General features: G+C 39.4%; 1 protein-coding gene across 13 annotated transcripts in view; it reads right to left on the bottom strand.

Annotated features, from left to right (window-relative positions):
• GRIA3 (glutamate ionotropic receptor AMPA type subunit 3) overlaps positions 1–23,844 on the bottom strand; it is a 315,767-nt gene that overhangs the window by 207,962 nt on the left and 83,961 nt on the right. The gene's annotated exons all lie outside the window — the stretch shown is intronic.

Here is a 23,844-nt window from a genome sequence, read left to right as displayed (position 1 = left end):
CCTCCTTCTTTGATAACACAATCCTGGTTTTGTTTAAGGTGGCAATGTGCCCAGCTAGACACTCTGTTTCCCAGGTTTCCTTGCAACTGGTATTGAGTAGGGTGGGCTGTGTAATACAGTTCTGGCCAATGAGATGTAAATTAGAAACAAGCATGTAGGTGAAAGCCAGGTGATAAGGATAGGGAAGCAAAAAGGAAGACCTGAGGTCTTTGATGATATTCTTTGATATTTTCTCTTAAAATTTTACCTTTTCTTTCTCTTTATTAAAAACAATTTCAACTTTTATTTGTGATTCAGAGGTACCTATTTAGGTTTGTTACCTGGGTATATTGTGTGATGCTGAGGCTTGGGGTATGATTGCTCTGGTCACCCAGGTACTGAGCATAGCACCCAAGAGTTTTTCAACCCTTGCCTCCTTCTCCTCCCCTCCCAGTAGTGGTTCCCAGTGTCTGTTGTTGCCATTTGATGGCAGCAGAAGCAATGCCTACAACGACCTGCTTGGAGGCTTTTATTATGTAAAAAATAAAATCCCAACTTATTTAGACCACAGATAGTCAAGATTTGCTACTTGCAGCCTTCTGATCTTAATAGATACATATTTTCCTACCACCAGGCTTCCAGCACCTTCAAGGCTATTCAATTCCTGGTTATTCAGTTCTCCTCAGTAAGGTGCTTCATCCAGGCCAGCCTGCTAATGCCAGTGTGCCCAGTTTCAGGTCTTTCCTGATCTCCATTCACTACCACCAGTAAAACCAATAAAGCTTAACCTGTTCTGTGTCCTGTTTCCCTCAGGGTCTTGTGAATTGATAGAAACTAATTGAATAAATGCCTATGTGTTAAAGCTTAACTTACAGCAGAGTTCTCCACTGTGGTAGCCTCAAAGGGCGACCCCCCTCTCTGTGGTAACAATTGGATTTTGATAGCTGTGGCAGGGAAACCAACAGACACATTTTGAGTCAGAGAAAGACTTTGGATGCTCATTAACCCTACCTTAGAAGTGGCCACCTTCAAAAGGTCTGGCTCCATTTGAAACTATTATGGGGATGACTTTTTATTACTTTCACAGATTTTATTTAAATTGCCAGTAATATTTGCATGATCCTGAAAAGTAATGCAAAAAAGAGCACTGGATAAGATCCTTTGCAAAAATGTAAAAGTTATTATGCTATATAAATTGAGAACATGATTGATGTCTAATGCAAATGATTTTTTTCAGACATATATCCTTACACACATACACACACACATGCACACACTCCTTTGAGGAGAGGGAGTAAAAGAAACAGTATTTAGAAGCTAATCAAAGCTGAACATTGATGAATTGCACATGGTGGGTGCCCTCTCCCATATAGAATACTCACTTGTTTGGTTCTGTGTCCTAGCAACCTATGTCTCTATAGTGTTTTCTGACCTTCATTAGTTAATCTACTCTATGTGGACTTGTATTGAGATGCTCATAATCAAAAACTATAAGTTATATAGTTACTAGCCCAGAAGACACAAAATATATATTTGCTGTTACTTGACAATAAACCGAAAAGCAAGAACACTGGCAGAAACATAGCTGGTGAAGCAAGTGAAAGGATTGCATTTCATCCCATAACTTCCAAGGTCTTCCCCACTCTAAAAAGAAGAGGTGCATGCCAAGTAATGAATTGATAATATTTTTGTGCTGTAGGAGAGAGAGTTCCAACACTTGGATCTGTTCATCTTTCTCACAATGTTGCTCTCAGTTATTTTCCTCACCATTTTTACCCTCTCTCAGTGTCTCTTTTTCTCTTATATCTTAATGCATCATTTCAATATAAGCTATGGAATTTCTTAGAACAGGAAAAAGACCAAAATCAGTATGGAATATAAATGGCTTTAAATATCTCCAGAATATGTTATAAAGAAGCAGGAGAGAGAAACATTTTAGAACAGAGAAGATAAAAAATATTTTTAAAAGTACACTTAAAAAAATAAAAGAATGTTTTCCTCAAGGGTGGAATTTGGCAGGGACTTAGGTGGGTGTGCCCTAGCAACCTCAGAAATTTCTCAGGCAAATTGATTTACAGATCTTGGTGGGGAGGGGGGTGGAGTGTGGTCATGTGGAAGGGTGAAGGAGGGCGGAGCCTGTGTCTCTTTTAGTCTCACAAGGTTTCTCATGGGACATGTATACCCAGGAAAGGGGAAGTAGTGGTCAGTTAGGAGAAATCAGACTTTTTAGTGTCCTTATCCAGACCTAATATTGGGAAAATGCTTTTATTAGGGATTCTCCAATTTCACTGTGCCACAGAAATGTCCAATGGTTCAAGGCACTTAAGACTCCAGATTCCCAGGTCTTACTCGTACAAATTCTGATTCACTTGGTCTGTAGTGGGTTCCTGTAATTTCCATTATTTATTATTATCATTATATATATAAAAATTATACTTAAAGTTCTGGGATACATGTGCAGAACGTGCAGGTTTGTTACCTAGGTATACACCTGACATGGTGGTTTGCTGCACCCATCAACCCATCATCTATATTATTTCTCCTAATGTTATCCTTCCCCTAGCCCTCCAACACCCAACAGGCCCCAGTGTGTGGCACTCTCCTCCCTGTGTCCATGTGATCTCATTGTTCAACTCCCACTTACGAGTGAGAGAACATGCAGTGTTTGGTTTTCTGTCCCTGTGTCAGTTTGCTGAGAATGATGGCTTCCAGATTCATCCATGTCCCTGCAAAGGACATAAACTCATTCTTTTTTATGGCTGCATAGTATTCCATGGTGTATATGTGCCACATTTTCTTTGTCCAGTCTATCATTAATGGGAATTTGGGTTGGTTCCAAGTCTTTGCTATTGTGAATAGTGCTGCAGTAAACATATGGGTGCCTGTGTTTTTGTAACAGAATGATTTATAATCCCTTGGGTATATACCCAGTAATGAGATTGCTGGGTCAAATGGTATTTCTGGTTCTAAGTCCTTGGGGAAATGCCATACTGTCTTCCACAATGGTTGAATTAATTTACACTCCCACCAACAGTGTAAATTAATTTACACTGTTTCATCATATCCTCTCCAGCATCTATTGTTTCCTGACTTTTTGCCATTCTAACTGGCATGAAAGGGTGTCTCATTTTGGTTTTGATTTTCATTTCTCTAATGTCCAGTGATGATGAGCTTTTTTTCATGTTTGTTGGCTGCATATATATCTTCTTTTGAGAAGTGTCTGTTCATATCCTTTGCCTACTTTTTGATGGGGTCATTATTTCTTTTGTAAATTTGGTTAAGGTCTTTGTAGATTCTGGATATTATCCCTTTGTCAGGTGGAGAGATTGCAAAAGTTTTCTCCCATTCTGTAGGTTGCCTTTTTACACTGATGATAGGTTTTTTTTTTTTTTGCTGTGCAGAAGCTGTTTAGTTTAATTAGATCCCATTTGCCAATTTTGGCTTTTGTTGCCATTGCTTTTGGGGTTTTAGTCATGAAGTCTTTGCCTATGCTTATATCCTGAGTGGTATTGCCTAGGTTTTCTTCTAGGATTTTTATGGTGTCTTACGTTTAAGTCTTTAATTCATCTTGAGTTAATTTTTGTATACAGTGTAAAGAAGGGGTCCTGTTTCAGTTTTCTGCATGTGTCTACTAACCAGTTTTCCCAATGTCGTTTATTAAATAAGGAATCATTTCCCCATTGCTTATTTTTGTCAGGTTTGTCAAAGACTAGATGGTTGTAGACATATGGTGTTATTTCAGTGGCCTCTATTCTGTTCCATTGATCTACATATCTGTTTTGGTACCAGTACCATGCTGTTCTGGTTACTGTGGCCTTGTAGTATAGTTTGAAATCAGGTAGCATGACACCTCCAGCTTTGTTCTTTTTGCTTAGGATTGTCTTGGCTATATGGGCTCTGTTTTGGTTCTGTATGAAATAAAGTTGTGTTTTCTAACTCTGTGAATAAAGTCAATGGTAGCTTGATGGGGATGGCATTGAGTCTATAAATTACTTTGAGCAGTATGACCATTTTCATGATATTGATTCTTCCTATTCATGAGCACAGAATGCCTTTCCATTTTTTGTGTCCTCTTTTATTTCCTTGAGCAGTGGTTTGTAATTCTGAAAGAGGACTGTCACATCACATCCCTTGTAAATTGTATTCCTAGGTATTTTATTCTCTTTGTAGCAATTGTGAATGGGAGTTCACTCATGATTTGGCTATTTGTCTATTATGAGTGTATGGGAATGCTTGTGATTTTTGCACATTGATTTTGTAGCCCGAGACTTTGCTGAACTGAAGTTGCTTATCAGCTTAAGAAGATTTTGGGCTGAGATGATGGCATTTTCTAAATATACAATCATGCCATCTGCAAACAGAGACAATTTGACTTCCTCTCTTCCTTTTTGAATATCTTTTATTTCTTTATCTTGCCTGATTGCCCTGGCCAGAACTTCCAATACTCTTGAATAGGAGTGGTGAGAGAGGGCATCCTTGTCTTGTGCTGGTTTTCAAAGGGAATGCTTCCAGCTTTTGCCCATTCAGTATGATACTGGCTATTGGTTTGTCATAAATAGCCCTTATTATTTTTATTATGTTGAGATACATTCCATCAATAACTAGTTTATTGGGAGTTTTCAGCATGAGGGGTGTTGAATTTTATTGAAGGCCTTTTCTGCATCTATTGAGATAACCATGTGGTTTTTGTCATTGGTTCTGTTTATGTGATGAGTTGTGTTTATTGATTTGCATATGTTGAAACAGCCTCGCATCCCAGGGATGAAGCTGACTTGATTGTGGTGGATAAGCTTTTTGATGTGCTGCTGGATTCGGTTTGCCAGTATTTTATTGAGGATTTTTGCATCAGTGTTCATCAGGGATATTTCCCTGAAAATTTCTTTTTTTTGTTGTTGTTTCTCTGCCAGGTTTTGGTGTCAGGATGATCCTGGCCTCATAAAATGAGTTAGAGAGGACTCTCTCTTTTTCTAATGTTTGGAATCATTTCAGAATGAATGGTTCCAGCTACTCTTTGTGTCTCTGGTAGAATTCGACTGTGAAACCACCTGGTCCTTGGCTTTTTTTGGTTGGTAGGTTATTAATTAGTTCCTCAATTTCAGAACTTCTTATCAGCGTATTGAGGGATTCAACTTCTTCCTGGTTTAGTCTTGGGAGTGTGTATGTGTCCAGGAATTTATCCATTTCTTCTAGATTTTCTAGTTTATTTGTATAAAGATGTTTATAATATTCTCTGATGGTAGTTTGTATTTCTGTGGGTGCAATGGTGATATCCCCTTTATTATTTTTTATTGTGTCAATTTGATTCTTCTCTTTTTTTTTCTTTTTTAGTCTGGCTAGTGGTCTATTTTGTTAATCTTTTCAGAAAACCGCCTCCTGGATTCATTGATTTTTTTGAAGGGATTTTCGTGTTTCTTATCTCCTTCAGTTCTGATTTGATCTTATTTCTTTTCTTCTGTTAGCTTTTAAATTTGTTTGCTCTTGCTTCTCTAGTTCTTTTCATTGTGATGTTAGGGTGTTGATTTTAGATCTTGACCATTTTCTCCTGTGGGTATTTAATGCTATAAATTTCCCTCTATGCATTGCTTTAGCTGTGTTGCAGAGATTCTGATATACTACATTTCTGTTCTCATTATTTTTGAAGAACTTGTTTATTTCTGCCTTAAATTATTTATTTACCCAGTTTTAACTGTAAGTCCCTGACTGGGGCTGCTGCCTTTCTTTCAGAGATGCCTTGCCCAGGGAGGAGGACTCTAGAGAGGCAGTCTGGCTATAGCAGCTTTGCTGAGCTGTGGTAGGCTCTGCGAGTTAGAACTTCCTGGTGACTTTGTTTACACTGTGAGGGGAAAACCACCTATTCAAGCCTCAGTAATGGTGAATGCCCCTCCCCCCACCAATCTCAAGAGTCCCAGGTCAACTTCAGATCGCTGTGTAGCAACGAGAATTTCAAGCCACTGGATCTTAGCTGCTGGGTTCCATGTGGGTGGGGTCTGCTGAGCTTGACCACTTGGCTCCCTGGCTTCAGCCCTCTTTCCAGGGGAGTGAACAATTCTGTCTTGCTGGCATTCCAGGTACCACTGGGGTATGAAAAAGAACTCGTGCAGCTAGCTCAATGTCTGCCCAAACAGCTGCCCAGTTTTGTGCTTGAAACCCAGGGCCCTGGTGGCGTATGCACCCGAGGGAATCTCCAGGTCTGTGGGTTGTGAAGACAGTGGGAAAAACATAGTATCTGGGCTGGAGTGCACTGCACCTTATAGCACAGTCCCTCAAGGCTTTCCTTGATTAAGGGAGGGAGTTCCCCAACTGCTTGTGCTTCCTGTGTGAGGCAACACTCCACCCTGCTTCAGCTCTCCCTCCATGGGCTGTACCACTATTGAACTGGGTACCTCAGTTGAAAATGTAGAAGTCACTTGCCTTCTGTGTTGATCTTGCTGGGAGCTGCAGACTGGAGCTATTCCTATTCAGCCATCTTGCCAGCTACTCATGTTTTCATTCTTAAACTGTCATTATTATATCTTTTTTAGACAGAGTTTCACTCTGTTGCCCAGGCTGGAGGTACAGTGGCTCAGTCTCAGCTCACTGCAACCTCTACCTCCCGAATACAATGATTCTCTTGCCTCAGTCTCCCAAGTAGCTGGGATTACAGGTGCATGCCACCACACACAGCTAATTTTTATATTTCTAGTAGAGACAGGGTTTTGCCATGTTGTCCAGGCTTATCTAAAACTTCTGGCCTTAAGTGATCTGCCCACTTTGGCCTCCCAAAGTGGTGGGATGATAGGCAAGAGCCACTGCTCCTGGCCTGTAATTTCCATTATTAATAAAGCATCAAATGATTCTTCCACTATTCATCTGAGGATTGAATTATGAGAAATGGCTGCCTTTTGTGACAGGGAGAGGTAGTCTTCTCTTCTGCTTCCTTCTGGACTCTAAAGCAGAGGGTTTTCCTATTTGTAGAAAAACTGAGCAGTGAAGGAAGCAAATGTTTCCAACTGAAATGGTGCCAGCCATTGCATTTGTGGTAAGACAATGGGATTGTTTTTCAGATGTCAGAAAAATTTATTTCTGTGACTGAGGTGCATGGACATGTAGCCCTGTGAGGGCAGTGAAGGGAAAGAGGAGGGGGACCCAGGGGAGGTCATATAATACCACAGATCATTGTTTCCTTTTGTTTTAATTTTCCTTTATGCATATATTCTGAAATATCCCTTTTAACCCCAAGACAGTCATACAATTATAAATGATGCCTAGGCTAGTGGTTCTCAAAGTGTGTTCCTTGAACTAGCAGCATTGGCATCACCTGGGAACTTGTTAAAAATGCAGATTCTCAGGGTTCCAACAGTAGACTTAATGAAGCAGAAACTCTGGGGCTGAGGCCCAGTAATTAGTGTTTTAACAAGTCCTCCAAATGATTTCTGATTCATGCTAGAGTTGGTTCTTGAACTCTAGCATGTATCAGAAATCATCTGATACGTAGGCAACCAACTACCTTATAAACTCTCCAAGGCCAAACTCTTGAGTCCTGTGCATCTTGTGTGTCTCTATTCCTATCCAGCCTCCACCATGGGATATGGTGTTCATCACAGAGCAGGTGATCATTAAATTATTGCTCTAAGCAGCTGCTATTCTTTAATATTTTAATTCCTTCATTTTCAGTAAGAAAATTAAAATTTTATCAGTTGCTCTTGATAATCATCTTATGAAGTTGGTGGAACAGGCAATTTTCAGGATGTCAGGGAAGGAGCTGGGAATGCTATATTTGTAACACACTCCTAGGGCATTCTGATGATAAGTAAGCTTTACTAAGCACCATAGGAAAAGGAATGTGTGGCTAGGTTTAAGGTACCATGACAAGCTTGTTGAATCTTAGGACCCACTTCTGTAAAATGGGATCATGACACCTGCTCTACCAACTTCATAAGATTACTATAAAGATCAACAGAGATGATTTCTTTTTATTACTTAAAGAACATACAAGCAATCTCAGAACACACATTCTCCCTTCTTTTCAAATACCAGCATTCTTTGGCCACTCAGAAGTCCAGCATTATTATTAGAGACACTAAAACCTTCTGAAGAAAATTTATTTCCACAGACAATGATGCCATAGACAAGTAAAGTGTCCTCAATGTGAGGATGCAAATGAACATTTAGTATGCCAAGATCATATTATGCAAAATAAATAGCTCTCAACTGCAGTGCTTAAGGACACTGTTCTGGCAACTGTTATTATCTTAGCCATGACTTTCACCTAAGGTATTCTGAGTGCTACAAAAGTTTGAGTATATATTCAGATATCAATCCTACTGTGTTGAGATTAGCTGAGCCCAGTGTGGCCTGCTTGGAAAGAAGTCAATACAAATATAGTAAAAGTAGAATTGACATGGATATTGCAGTGTAGTGCACTGAAAAGAACAGTAGAACAAGAGACTTCAAAAAGTTGATAATCTCGGCCTTGAGTAAGTCACGTAGCATCTCTAGGTTTCAGCTCATAAAATGAAGAATCAGTCTCCCGAGAGTGTAATGAAGATCAAGTAAATCCAGGTGTGAAAAGTATGGACAAGTTGAAAGTAATGTTACATTAAATTTGTTTAACCAGAAATTTCAGTAAACAGAATTGTCCTCTTCCCTTGTCCTTGACTTAAAAGAGACAATACGCAAAAAACCTCACATTGGAAATTTCACCAAAGCTGTGTCCAGAACTCAGTTCAGGCATAGTTTTAGCTATCTTCATTTCTAACTCTGGACATTAAAAATAGATGTTCAAAATAATAACCCCAAAACCCTGCAAGAGCCTCAAATACCAAACAAAGATCCAATCATATTTTTAAGGGGGTACATGAAACCAGACATTTCAGAAAATATGCCAGAAGTAGGCCAAACTAAATACGTTGTTTCAACATTCTTGTAGTTTCAGCTAAACCTAGTTTATCAGAAGATCATTTTAATTAGAATAGTCCATTCCCTGAAAATTTTGATGAACTAATCCTCAGCTACCTCATTTTTTTTCATAATAAAAAAGAGTGTATTTAATTTGGCATTCTGCCATAGAACCAGTTTGGTAGCCAGACCCAAAAGCACCACAAAAAAAAAAAAAAATTAAGTTTTTAAAAATACAGTTTAGGGGCAAAAGATGAACATGAAATAAAGTGAGACTATAGTAAAAAGAAGAAATGTCTGCATGTTTTGGTTTCTGTCTAAAACCTTACAGTGTCTTTTCAAGATGAACTCAGGAGTGTTGCCATGATTGAGAATCAACAAAGTAATGACTGATTTGCCCTGGGAGCCCTATTTGGAGCTATGATATTCATTTGTGAAGTGTGAGCTGCTGATCTTCATTTGATTCTTTTTCCCTGGTTGCAAGATGGAGTTACAAATGTCTGCAATCCTTCAAGCTTTCAGTTTTATGCACAATTGGGAATGGAGAACCTTGATTTATCAAATAGTCTAATTTAACAGAGTGCTTCCCTATTCACTTTATAGGGATTTGTGATTTTCAAAGAGTATATGAAGCAAAATATAATTATAATGTTGTATCAATTTAAGCATACTTTTATCTTTCTTTGGCAATTTAAGGAGGTACTTCAAGGCTTTAAAGGATTCCTGAGCCATGAGGTGGAACACCAGGTCTCCATACGTTGTTGATGTGCAGAGGGCTGGCTAATAGAGATGTCTTTGGGGAATTAACATGCTGGGAAATCAGCTTTGTTGTGCTATTCTACTGGGGCTTGAAGCGATGCTGTCTGAATTAGTTAGAATATTCCCCACCCACTCCTCTTTCCCTCTACCAGCTCCTCTCAGCCCTCTTCACCTCACATACTTCTGTACTTTCATCTGCCTGCTGTTTTTGAAACTTCCATTTCCTTGAAATAAAGCAATTCCATACGAAAGGAGAAAGCTTTGAACCAACATCCAAACTTGAAATCTGTTGGCTCTATATAAAAAATTATTTTAATTGACAAATAACATTGTAAGTTTTTATTGTGTACAACTTGATGTTTTGAAGTATATATATACCATGGAATGGTTAGATATAGCTAATTACAAATTTGTTATTCTTTTTGTGGTGAGAACACATAACATCCACTCTATTTACATTTTTCAAGAATAAATATTATTAACTATAGTAACCTTGCTGTACAATAGATTTCTTGAAATTTCTTCCTTCTATGTAACTGTAATTATATATCTTTCGACCAACTTCTACCCAACACCTACTCCCCCTCCTAACCACCCTATCCTCTGGTAGTCACCGTTTTACTTTCTACATCTATAAGATCATTGTTTTTATATTCTATGTATTACTGAAATCATGTCGTGTGTGTATTTCTGTGCCTGGCTTATTTCACTTAATGAAGAAGACACGAATAAATAGGAATATATCCCACATTCATGGATTGGGAGGAATTAATATTGTTAAAATATCCATACTACCCAAAGTAATCTACAGACTCAATGCAATCCCTATCAAAATACTAATAATATTCTTTATAAAAATAGAAAAAAACAATGCTAAAATTTATATGGAACCACAAAAAAATCCCAGAATAGCCCAAGCAATGCTGAGCAAAAAGAACAAAGCTGGAGGCATCACATTACTTAATTTCAAAGTATACTACAAAGCCATAACAGCCAAAATAGCATGAAACTGGCATAAAAACGGACACGTAGACCAATGGAAGACAATAGAAAGCCCAGAAATAAATCCATGCATTTACAGCCAATTGATTTTTTGGCAAAGATGTCAAGAGCACACATTTGGGAAAAGGACAATCTCTTTAATAAACGGTGTTGGCAAAGCTGGATATCCACAGGCATAAGAATGAAATTAGACCCCTATCTCTCACCATACGCAAAAATAAACTCAAAACTTACTAAAGACTTAACTGTAAGACTGGAAACTATTAAAGTACTGGAAGAAAACACAAGGGAAACACTTTAGGACATTGGTGTAGGCAAAGATTTTATGGCTAAGACCTCAAAAGTACCAGAACAAAAACAAAAATAGACAAATGGGACTGTATTAAAGTAAAAACTTCTGCACAGCCAAAGAAACAACAGAACTTACAGCATGGGAGAAAATATTTGCACACTATACATGTGACAAGGGGTTAAAAATCCATTGACTCTTCTAAATGACTCATTTTGAGTAAAATAAAAACAAATGGTTTGTTTTAGACTCCTTGTCTAGGGTTTCTGAGTGCATCTACCACCTGGTGAGGAGGGGACTCTCCCAAGAAGCCAACACTGATCCTGTACTCTTGTGAGTCCAAATATTCACCATTGTACATGGAACTGCTTCTGTGCTCTCATCAAAGAGGCTGTTGTTTTACCTGGAATTCTGGGCCATCTGTGATGGCTAAAGCATTGACTGCTTATGAAGCCTGCAGCCTGTGGGGACCTAGGTAACTATTTTGTTCAAAATGGCTGCTGACTTTTCTTACTGTGAGTCAAAGCTTGATTTGAGTTTCAAAGCTGGAAGGGGCTTCAGAGGTCATTCAGTTCGAGGATTTTCAACTCTAGTGTTCCCTAGAATCACATGAGGAAGTTAATAGTCTAGGCCCCACGCAGATCGTTATCTCATTTTCCTCATGATCTTACTTGATTGTTATGAAAATCAGGAAAGTAGATATTATTGGTTGCATTTCACAGATAGGCAGACAAACTCAGGGATGCAAATTGGCAGTGCCAACATTACATAGAACTGTGATTTGAGGACAGGTCCTTTGAATCCATTTTGAATGTGATGAGACCTTTGTCTCCTCTGTAAGTGTTGGAATCCTTCCTGTCACTTTTGGGGAGCAACCTGTCAACAGGGTGACATGATTTTCAGACCTCTGTGGTTATTTACTTAGGCTTCCTGAGAAAGGTGAGTTTGAGTCAGGTCTTAACATGCCCTGGCTCTGTCTATTCTCAGAGAGGAAATCCACTGTCCTTCCTAGGCCTTACTTCCTTAGTGTGGCATAGGAGACCTTTCATCCTAAGACTCCTACTCCTTTTTCTAGCTTCATTTCTCACTTCTTGTCTTCTGCCTTTCTGCTGAAAACTTTGTAGGAACCAGACTGCAGAGCACTTGAAAGATCTACTATTTGATAGCACATAGGGTGATTATAGTCAATAATACTTAATTGTATACTTTAAAATAACATAAAGAATGTAATTGGTTTGTAACTCAAAGGATAAATGCTTAAGGGGATGGATGCCCCATTCTCCATGATGTGCTTATTTCACATTGCATGTCTGAATCAAAACATCTCATGTACCCCAGAAATAAATACACCTACAATGTACCCACAATTTTTTAAAGTAATTAAAGAAATACCAGGCAGAGGAGTTCAAACTTTAGTCTCTAGAGTGGTGCTGTCCAATAGAACTTTCACTGCAGAAATGAAATGCAATGATAGAAATGCTCCCTATTTGCACTGTCCAATATAGTAACCACTATCTGCATCTAGCTTTTGGAACTTGCAATGTGGGTAGTTAAACTGAAGAACTTCATTTAAAATTTTTTTTAATCATAATTAACTTAAAGTTATATTTAAATAGCGACATGTGTCAAGTAGTTACCATTCTGTCTCTAATACACAGCTCTAGAGGCGGTAGGGAAGGACACAATCATGACATACTTTAGGAAAAGTCCTCTGGCAGAATTATGTCATGTCAGATGCTCCAGAGGGGATTATGTAAAGACTAAGACTATGAGCACTAAAGTTAGACTGCCTGGATGCAAGTTCCAGTTGTATTATCTACTAGCTGTGTAACTTTGGGAGTATTATTTAAGCTCTCTGAACCTCTATGTCCTCACCTGCAAAATGAAAACAGTAATACTGCCAAGATCACAGAACTATTGTGAGGATGGCATAAACTAAAATCCATGAGTTGTTTTAGTGCACTGGCTGGCATACAATAAGCATACCTCTCTATAATTTACAAATTTTCATCAGCTCATGGCTCAGTGAGGGAGGAAAGGGGAGGGATTCTGGGTTGCTTAGCTGTTATACAGGACCCAGCAGCATCTCTATCAATTAAAAAATGTAATAGTCTCAAAATCATCACCTAGATATGAGAGTTTATGGAAAGAATGGAAAAAGTAATTCCAAGGGAGGGAGTAGGTTGTAAGGAGAGGAATCAGAGTGACTGTTTTGCAAGTGAGCTTCAAAAACAGCAGGTTCTGGAAGTTAAATCGAGTGCACTAGAAGAGCAAGAATATGGAGGAGAAAAATTGCACCCATTCGGAATGTCCAGAAATGCATCCTTGGATAGTGGGTGGAGCAATGGATTGAGAGTCAAGAGACAGCCACTGACCTGCTGTGTGACCCTAGGTAAGTCATTTTCCCTCTCTGGGCCTTTGTCTTTTCATATGTAAAATAATGGATTAGACTAGATTTATTTGTTTTAAAAATACTCACTGTATGTTTGGGGGAGATGTATACAGATATAAATATAAATAAAATAATCCTTGGCCTCAAAATGCTTACATTCTTTTTAGAGAGACAGATATAAGCTAGATACAATGATAGATGAAATCATTGGGAGCTTAAAGGAACAAATACTTCTAACTGGCAAAATGGAAAGCCTTCATGGAGGAGGTGTTATTTAAGATGTTTAAGGTATTATTTATCCTCTCAAAGGATAACTAAGATATCAGCTGACTTAACTGACTGAGATTAGTTCCAAGTTCCAAAGGACTATCAGATGTGTATGATCTCTTTAAGTGTCCATGTAATTTACGCTTGAAATTCTTAGTTTTAGGAAACTTTCATTTAATTAGAACATGATGATGCTGAGAAAGTCACTATGCTCCTTCTGCCCTAGATCCGTGGAGTGTACCTTTAATGTTTCTGCCTGTTTGACAAATGGGTGCCCCTTGCACCACTGAAACACCGGAAAAGGTGATGGGAAGGGCTCAGCAAATCCATCCCACTTCCGGGAAAATCTCTTCAAGAACAGATTAGAGAAGTGGTAAAGCCTAGTAGTTAAATATGTGGGCTTTGGCTCCTGATTGCCTAGATTTGATTTTCTGCTTTGTCATTCAATAGTTGGGTGAACCTGGGCAAGCTACACAATCTCTTTATGTGTCATAAAATGTGGATGACAAACCTCATAGGATTGTCGTCAGGATTAAATGAGCCAATTCATGCAAAGTATATAGAACCATGCCTGACACATAAGTGTTCACGTAGGTTTGCTATTGTTATCATTATCTTTGTTATTATTATTACTATGATTAATGTTATTATAATTAATACTATTATCTTGTTACTGCTACTCAAAGGCCTCATTCCTGCAGTTTGCATTCCTTCACTTCTGCTGTTGTCTTGCATATGAGTCAGTCTGCTGTTTGTGTTCTAATTTAGTCATTTTCTTACTTTTAATGCCTTGGTAGGTGCCTTAGCCACTGGACTGAACTGACTAGCAGGAGCCTAGTGCTACCTTTTCCCATGGGCCCAGTTTAGCTTCCATAGTGTCAGTCTACAAACTTGCCCAACATTGGCAAAATTTTTAATTCTGGTGTTTTGCAAACTGCTAATTAGGGTTGTAAACATTCTCTACTTCATTTCCCCAATATTTTTTTGGTCATGGAATTCTTCCCACTGTCACTCTTGGGGTCTGCGCTGGGTGCTGAATTACATTTGGGCAGACCTACTGTCTGTGCAGTGGCCTGGTAGTGCCTCCATCCTGCCTTGATGTTTGCTTGGCATATGCCTTCTGAGGCCCAGATCACTCTTAGTGAACACAGGACCTGGAATTTGCCAAAACGTGTTCCTTTTTAATTTATCAAAAAGCAAAATAGAACAGAGCAGAATAGCATAGCAGATGGGAGGAGGGATTGGTGATGAGTGGCAAATTGGACTAGTTCTATTTTCTGAAAAGATGTAGTGACATTACTTTTGTGCCTTGGACAAGTGACTAGGTAAGACCAGTCTCATGAGGGGATACTTTTCTCTCTGTCATGTCGGCTTTCTCTTTTTCTCTCTCATTGCCCTCACCCCTCCACCAGTGTTCCATGCTAGAAGATCAGTCATAAGCAAGTGTCATGAGCAGGCAGATGCCTAATAGGCACTTTTTGATGGTTATTTTCAGCAGGACAGATCTTATAATTAGGTTTGGGGTGCCAGATTTAGCAAATAAAAAGACAAACATAATACATTTGAATTTCAAATAAACAACAAATAATTTTTTAGTTTAAGTATGTCCCATGCAATATTTAGGACATGCTTATACTTAAAAAGTATTTGTTATTCATCTGAAATGGAATTTAATAGGACATCCTATAATTCATCTGGCAACCCTAAATTAGCCAGAATAATGGCCACTTAGGTAGCATAAGTTAGAGAGCTGAGAAGTCCATTTGCCCAATGATATTGTCCTCACTGGCCTGGCTCATTGCTTGAAGTCTTTAGCATATACAGTATCCTTGAGTAATGTGCTAGAAGCTTCTGTCAAAACATATGTATGACCTAAGAGAGGTTGTACATTGAGCCATTAATCAGCGTTTAATTTAATGCTTTAGCCCAGATTAGTTCTATAGGTGAGTTCACTGATCATCTCATAAAGTCTAGATAAAATGAGACACAAAACAGGTGAGTTTAATTTGAGTGAGAAGAAGTAGGATAGGACTAGAGACAGAGTGATGTCCAAGAATGGGCACAGAATGGAAAGTCCAGAGTTAAGTTCATATACAGAAAGTCACCTATATGATAGGATCGAAGAGGTGTTGGGCCCCCAGGGCCACAATGCCTGGTAGGTCACCATCAGTCTTCCTTTTGGGTTACCTTTGCTTTCTCTCCAGTCCTCTTTCCAGATGAGAGGCAGCCTTGCATAATGAAAAGATCCCAGTTTTAGAGTCAGACCTGAGTTCTAGTCTTAACTTGGCAGCTCACAAGTTGTGTGACTTAGGTTGGGGAAGCCGGGGTCCTCTTTTTCATTTGTTCATTTTTAAGGCTGGGAAAATGATTCTTGCTTTGGAATTCTTGTAGGATTGTTGTGAGGAGTGAGTGGAAACACTCTATGTATAAGTTCTTTGAAAACAGGTACTGATAAAACACTTTTGAAGCATTAAAATGCATGTCTTCTTGGGAGAGGGGCAGCACAGTCAACCAGTCCTGGTTACCTGGTGTATCACATAACTGTTCTCCTTGAGGGGGAAAGACGGCCCCACAGGAAAGCTAGGAATATCAGCGGTGGGTGCTGCCATCGGGCTCGTGTGGTGGGGAAGAGGGGCGCAGGCAAAGAAAGCTGTGACTTCCTTCCCCCCTCCCAAATAAACTGCCAGCATTTTGCCAAAGACTGATCCTATGACATGAGCTCAGAGCAGGAAGGCAGGACTGGAGGGAGGAGGTACTGAAGACTCCCTTGAAATACTGCGGGTGGCATTCACCAGCTCTCAAGGAAGAGCTCCAAGTTTAGGGGGACAGGTGGCCAGCGGAGGTTTTGAATCTACCAGAGGAAATTATCCTCCCTCTGTGTGCCCGGGATAAGATCTCAGAGCCAGGGAATGTTTGTAAATGGACTCTCTCATTTAAATAAATCCCACTTAAATATTTATCAGATCATGAATATGCATGTTTCTCTCTCTCAGTGCTGGAAAGAGAACGGGTGTGTAATTTTTAGATGGCACATAAATAATGTAAGGGGGAAAAAGGGATCTTTGTTCTGTGTTGACTGTGTATTTACAGCATCTCGAGAGGTCTTGAAATAATGAACTGATTTTTCCCTTTCCCAGTCTAAATGTGTACTTGGAGCTTCACCTGTCCTGTCTTTAGGGTGATTTGCACACATTCATTTGTATCCCCAGGGGAGTTCTGGAGGCAGGAAAATGAGAAAGGTCAACTTCCAATTACTAGTGAGTTAGCCAAGGCAACCCTTCAGCATCCCGTCTTAACTGGCTGCCCCCACTTCAAATTGGAATGCGAAGGGTGGAGAACGGGGTTGCTTCTGCACCCCCTGTTCAGAGGCTCAAAGGTGAAGGCCTAGAAGGAACTTCTTTAAAAAGCAAATGTCACTGAGGTGGGTGACCACTGTCCTTCCTAGGCATGAGCACTTGGACTTGCATCTAGCAGAATTCTAGAGAAAAGGGAACAGAGCAGTTTTGATGAGGTCTGTGGAGTACGTTGAAACATGGTCAGGGCCCCAGGCTCCCCACAGAAGGAAGGGAACTACGGACTGACTGTACCTACTTTGCCCTTCTATTTGGCAAGAACCAGATGTGACTGAAGCCCAAGTTATGAGTAGATAAGAGAGGATGTATCCCTATCCCTGAGTTCTCTCTGCTAGGCTCTGTGTTCCTAACTGTCCTTCCACAGTTACACATTCGTGGCTTTGGGATTAGGCATGATGTGCTTGTGTTCTAAACCTCTCCCCTCTACCTGATGTGGAATTGAGAGAGGACTGAGTTACCCTTTTTCCTTAAAGCATCTTTAAAAATAACATCCTTTCATTGTTAACAGGAGAGCTGAAGGTGGCTGTCAGTGTGGAGTAACAAGAACACTTTCACTGGGAGTTAGGAATCAGAGCACTGGCTCCACCACTTACTGGGGGTGTGATGTTGAGCATATCACTTAATCTCTCCATGCTGATACTTCCTCATCTGTAGACTGAGGATCATGACAGTACCTCCTTGGTAAAATGTTTATGATGACTAAAGGAGAGGATGCATTTAATAGATTCAGCACAGAGCATGGCACATGAGTGCTTCAGTCAAGGGTGGATGTTAGTCTGAGGAACTGATTATTAATTGGCCCCTAAACTTTCTCTGAAGCTGAGACTTTCATTGTCAGTAAGGATATAATCTTTTGTCCTAAAGGTGTGCAGCAGGCCAGTGTAGTGGAAGATTTTTGAACTGGGTGTTAGAAAACATGACCTTTAGTCCTGCGTTCACTGCTCATTAGCTGTGTGAACTTGGACAAATCACTTACCCTCTCTGAATACAGAGTTTTTAAAATATGTAAAGTGGCAGTATACCTGCACTGCCCTCTTCATTAAGTATGAATGATGATAAAGCACATGGGGAAAGTGCTCGGAAGTGTAACGTGGCAGGTTATCTTCTGAAGAATATTAATTAGAATAACGGAATGGCCTTCCTTTCAGTATCCAGTTAAACAGTAATTTTGAACTTTCAGTTTCCTATTAGACGAGATCATGAAACAAATCGTTTACGGAAATACTTCTCTAATTTCAAGTTAGCACATTCAAAAAGCAAAACAGATGGGTTCTAGAAACAGAAATCAGATCTACAGAGCTCCAAATAGCTTATCAGCAGCTATAAGAAATCCTGGGGTCAGTAAGAAGGTTGCCTTTGCTTCCTATTTTTGTCTTCTTTCTGCCTCTTCTAAGATGCCTTATTAATCTGAAGGGGAAACAGTGCATACAGATACAGTGATAAGACACCCAGGATTTTCTAGGACAATCCAAAATTCATGTATCTTTCTTCTTTTCTATAAAATTAGTAACTAAATGTGAAATTACTAAATGTGATTTCATGTTGATGCTTTTATACAATTTTAATCATTTATCATAATTAATAGTTACACTTTGTTGAGTATTTCTGTTTATCAGACACTGTGCTAAGTATCTCATTAAATTTTCATAACAGCCCAATGAAGTAGATACTATAATCATTGCCATTTTACAGATGCTCAGACAGGTTGTTGCCCAAGGTCACACAGCTGATCTCTGTCAGAGCTGGGACTGAATCCTCAGGACTGCCTTAGAAAAGCCAGAAAGAAAAGAAAACGTATTTTCGGACCATGAGCCCTGTTTTTGCATTTAGAAAATAGGTCCATTGTACTACAGGATTGTGAACATCCATTTGGTGGGGGCAGCCCCTACGAGCAAGTGATGAGGGAAGCTTGAGTTTGGGGAAAGTTGACTTTATATTTATGTGGGCTGTCACTGAGGGTAGTGGTTACCCTACCTTTTTATTTGTCTGTCTTTAAGGCCACAAAAAATCTTTCCCGTGATCTCCCACAAAGTAACCCAAGGTTCTGCATGCTGTCCAATGGTTGCCCTTTGCCTTCTCGTCATCGCCCTCCTAGTGGATGACACACACAAATGACTGGGTCCACCCAGCCATATGGCAATGACCTCAGGAAATGGGCCTGCAGGTGAAGGGAGAGCTTGGAAGGGAACTTGGAACTAGATAGGTGGCCATTGCTCCCAATTCCTAATAGTCATCAGCTTAAGCCAAACAAATGCAAGACTGTAAACTGAGCTTTGTTTCCCAATTCTGGGATTCAATGTGTACTATGAATCCAGGAGAGCCTAAAAATACGTTAGAAAAGACATATGCTTTGCTTTCTGTCAGCTTATTAAAAAATGAAAATATAGATATATTTTTGGTGGAGCTACTGACTTCAAGAATTTCTGGAGAGGTTGTCTGTTTAGCTTAAGTTGCCTTTAGGCATTTCTGTTTGCTTGTGAATAAAGAGAATGCCATTTTCCTTTTTATTATTCTCCAAAATATATGCCCAGTAAAACCACAAAAATGCATTGGTCCAGCTTTTCTGATTGCAATCTTCTCTGCAGCAATGGACCTAGCTTTATCAAAATGTGGGATAGGTGGCTGGCTGGCTATGTAGTTAGGATAGTTGGAAAGAAATGAACCGCCACTTCCTGATCACCAGTATTGCAATTCCAAAAGCAAGACTTCCTTCCTTCGGCCCGAGGCCTTCTGCACTTGCCTAAACCACAGTGATGTCTGAGAGACATTGTCCATCAGCCTTTTCTACCTTCATGTAATGTAAATGAGTTTTCCAGCTCCTTTCCTGGGAACAGGTTCTGATTCTTATAGAAGAGAACCAAAATTAGCACATTGGAGAGATGTGCAAGATGGCACCAAGGCATAGGAGACACCAGCTAGGGCAGCTAAAGATCTTCATTCTATGTCTCAGAAGTCTGCTTTCCTGTGACCCAAAATGGTAGTGGCAAACACTTGCAGAATGCTAACTATGTGGCAGGAACCGTTCTAGGTGCATGGATATAATTCACACAACAATCCTGTAAGTTCGAGGCAATTATTACCTTCACTTTATTGGTAAGGAAACAGTCACCCAACACAGAACCTAGTGCCTGTGGTCATTCTTAATCATCACAGTATGGCCCAGAGAGTATACCACAAAAACCGCTGGTCTGATTAGCATTTAATGCCATGACTTGTTGACTTGCTAATCGATGTAAGAAGTAGATAGAACTGACTGCATTCTCCTGGGTGGGTGAATACATGAGGAACATGGGAAGGTACATTGACTCTTTCAATTCTATTGGGTAAAGCCTTACACAAAGCACTGTGACTGTGTGGGCACAAAAGGCAGAGGCTTTCCTCTCGCATCTTAATCACTTATGTACAGAGAAGTTCTTTTTGCTTTAGGCAATTGCCCAGTCATACTCGGCATTTTGATTTTAGCTTACATTGCTATGCCATTCTTCTTTATTCCTGCAAAATAGGGTGCAAAGTATATTACTGCCATTATGCCGATAAAAGAATTGAGACAGGGTACAAAAGGCTTAATGCGATAAATCTGGGGCTAGCCTTTAGACTTTTCGAATCCCGTATTTTAAGTAGAATTACAGATTAGGAGACTCGCCGACTTGAGAAAATACGGGGCAATTCATTTTTTCAGAACCTGAAACCTCAGCCTTAAGAACTTTAAAGACCTTTCTAGCTTGACATGTCTAAGATCAGTTTTTAAATGCTACTATCCAGCACTGTGCTAGGTGGATAAAAGTGGTGGGATTAAAAAAAATCACTTGTTAAAATGTCAGTCTTAATTTTTAAGATTTCTACCTTATTGACAGACCACAACATATTTACATTTTTGAAAGAAATAAAAATGGAAGACAATGGGTAGTTTTGGTAAATAACATTGTACTGCTTCCTTTCATACTATGCCAAATGAAAGCTAGTAATTCGCTAGGATTTTCAAAAGGAATACATTTGTGCCAAGAGCTTTCCAAGAGAAAGAGACTGGACCAATCTTTTGAAGCCGTTTTCTCAGCCTGAGAGGTACAAAATGATTCTGTGAAATCGTTTTGTCATATGTTTGTTAGAACCTGGAAATTTTACAGCGGATGCAATTCTTTTGAGTCTCTTAAAGCAAATATAAAACATCAAATCAAATTTCTTTAGCAAAAAATACTAAGCTTATGATTTTTATTGTTGATTTTGTTCATTCTTTATTTGTGTCTGTCAGTCATTATAGTCTCAGGAACAAGGCTCTCAGGTCATTGTGGGATCAGTAAGGTTTGTCTTTATGGCCCTGAAACTACCCTTTTTCTCCCTGGATTTAAGGTACTTCTCTTTTCTTCCGTGTCCCCCCATCCACTTACATTTCTCCATACAATTATTTTGTATTCTACTTTTGCTAGTCCCTCAAAAGGATGCTCCCTGACTTTTGGGTATATGTAATTGAAAGGACATCCTAAACATTCCTATCCCTGAGATAACTCCCTTACTTCCCATGCTTAGCCAAGCCCAAGCCAGATAGAACCAAGAAGGAAGACACTATGAAAAGGCACTATTTTATGCTCACAGAAATGACCTTTGAATTATCTGTGCCAAGCTCACCTCCTCTGGTACAGGTAACTGAAAACTACCTACATCAGTTCTCATCATTTTTCATCCTTCATTTTGAAGCAGTTTTTCTTCTTAAGTTTCTCATTAGGAGCTGTGGAAAATAATATCATGCTACTCTTGTTTTTAGAGAATTCATGTGGCTCTCTAAATACCCCTGATTTGTATGAAATAGTGTTATATCTATACCCCAGCTCTTGAGATTCCTCATATGTTAATGATTCTATTGGCTGAGACTCAGGAACCATAAGGTGCACTGCAGCTTTGTCCTCTAGCCAAAAACCCACGACTGAGGTTCCCAGAACCAAGATATCTGTTTTGCTTTCAAGTTGGTTGGACCAGGAAGGTAATGTCTTTGGTAGGGAGGTTGGGTCAAAATCAGGGCAAGCCCAGTGCACAGGAGGTAGATGACTATCTAATGTATTATCTGAGGACACAGTCCACTCAAGGCCGTATCCTTTGCTTGCTCCTCAGTGTTTTTCTGTAATCCTATGTGTTTTTTTTTTGTTTTTTTTTTTTTAGCTAAAGTTATCTCATTTACTCACTCAGTTGTCCAATTTACAAATAATAATCCAGGCACAATTGGCAGAGATAAATAAGACAACAATCTTGTCTTCAAGAAGTTCATAGTATTGTGAGGGAGTTAAACATAAAAATAGATAATAATACTATTGTAAGACCAGTGCTGCATAAAGAGCTATGAGGACACACAGTAGGGAGATCTAGGGTCTGGGGAAGTAAATATTTCAGCAGAAATTAGAAAATATGTTATTTACCAGATAAAGTGTGTGTGTTGGTGGGAGGAATTGAGTGAGGAGGCTGAGTGCTTGAAAAAAGGAAAAGTATTTGCAAGAGAATGGAGTCAAAAAAGGGCATAGTCCATGTGACGTACTGAAAGTAGCGTAGTTCCATATGGTTATAGTATAGAGCACTGATACTTAAGGGATGGGGGGCGAAGAGACTAGGAAAGTGGGTTGGAGTTTTGTTGGATCATGAAGGGCCTTGTGTGCCATGCTTAGAATCTAGGAGTAACAGGAATGTTGTTGAAATCTCTCAGGCAGGGCAGTGACATTGATGGGAAAATTGCTGTTAATCAGTGGTGGAGGGGGTAAGATCAGGGAGATCAGTTAGGAGAATGGGGCAGGAGACGGTGGGAACTTGAGCTTGAGTCAGTGGTAGTGGAAATGTAAAAGAGTAATGAGATGTGCAAGATGATGAAGAGGCAAGATTCAAGGATGAGGTTTCTACTTTGGGCAACTGGGCAGTGCCATGCATTGAGTGTGGGAACATAGGTGGAGGCAAAGTTGTCTGGGAAAAAGGAATAAATTCAGAGTTCAGAATATTGAGTTTGAGGTTCAGGTATGGCATCAAGATAAAGATTTTAGAGGGAAACTGAACTATGGATCTAGAACTGGAAAGAGAGGTTGGGGCCTCTGGAAAGCCCATGTGAAATTTTAACTGTTTTGCATGGAGAAGGATTTTGAATTATTAGAAAAATATTCAAGAAGCAAAACTGCTTTATCTTTTATCCTAGAAATTCATATCATTTTTGAGAAGAAATAATCCTTTTATTTTAAGGAATCTTGGAAATTGCAAATGGTTATGTACGTATGTGTTTTAAGACTTCAAAGAGTGATGGCGGTAAAGGCCTTAAGTGGAGGGGAGGCCACTGTGGACAATACTGAGAAACCTTGTAGAAGAAAACTTGTTAGAAGTGTATTGTGGCAACCCCTGGCTTGGAGATCTACCAGCAAGGGTTTTAAGATCTACTGGGATATCCTACCCTACTATCTAGGTATTGTTTCCTTTTCCCGCCTATATATCAGAGTCCTGAAAGGGTTCGGAGCTCAGAAATGAACAAGAAGGGAAATATGTGAGTGTACTTAGGGCCTCTGGCTAATTTCCAAAGCTAGTGTGGGTGGTTATTTGTGTCTCCATAACCCTTCTTAAGAGTTAATTTCAAACTTCATTTGAAAATAAGTTCTACTTTCATTATACAGGTGACCCTTGAACCATAAAGATTTGACTGCATCAGTTCACTTATACATGGATTTTTCTCTGCCTCTGCCACGCCTGAGAAAGCAAGACCAACCTTTCCTCTTCCTCTTCCTCCTCAGCCTACTTAATGTGAAGACTAAAGAATAGTAAATATATTTTCTCTTCCTTATGATTTTCTTAATATTTTCTTTTCTCTAGCTCACTTTATTGTAAGAATATAGTATATAATATATATAGCATATAAAATATGTGTTAATGAACCATTTATGTTATTAGTAAGGCTTCCAGTTAACAGTAGG

Source organism: Callithrix jacchus, chromosome X, assembly GCF_049354715.1.
Source record: "Callithrix jacchus isolate 240 chromosome X, calJac240_pri, whole genome shotgun sequence".
Taxonomy (NCBI): Eukaryota; Metazoa; Chordata; class Mammalia; order Primates; family Cebidae; genus Callithrix; species Callithrix jacchus.
Note: the sequence above shows the minus strand (reverse complement) of the source record. Positions and strands in the feature narration are given on the sequence as shown.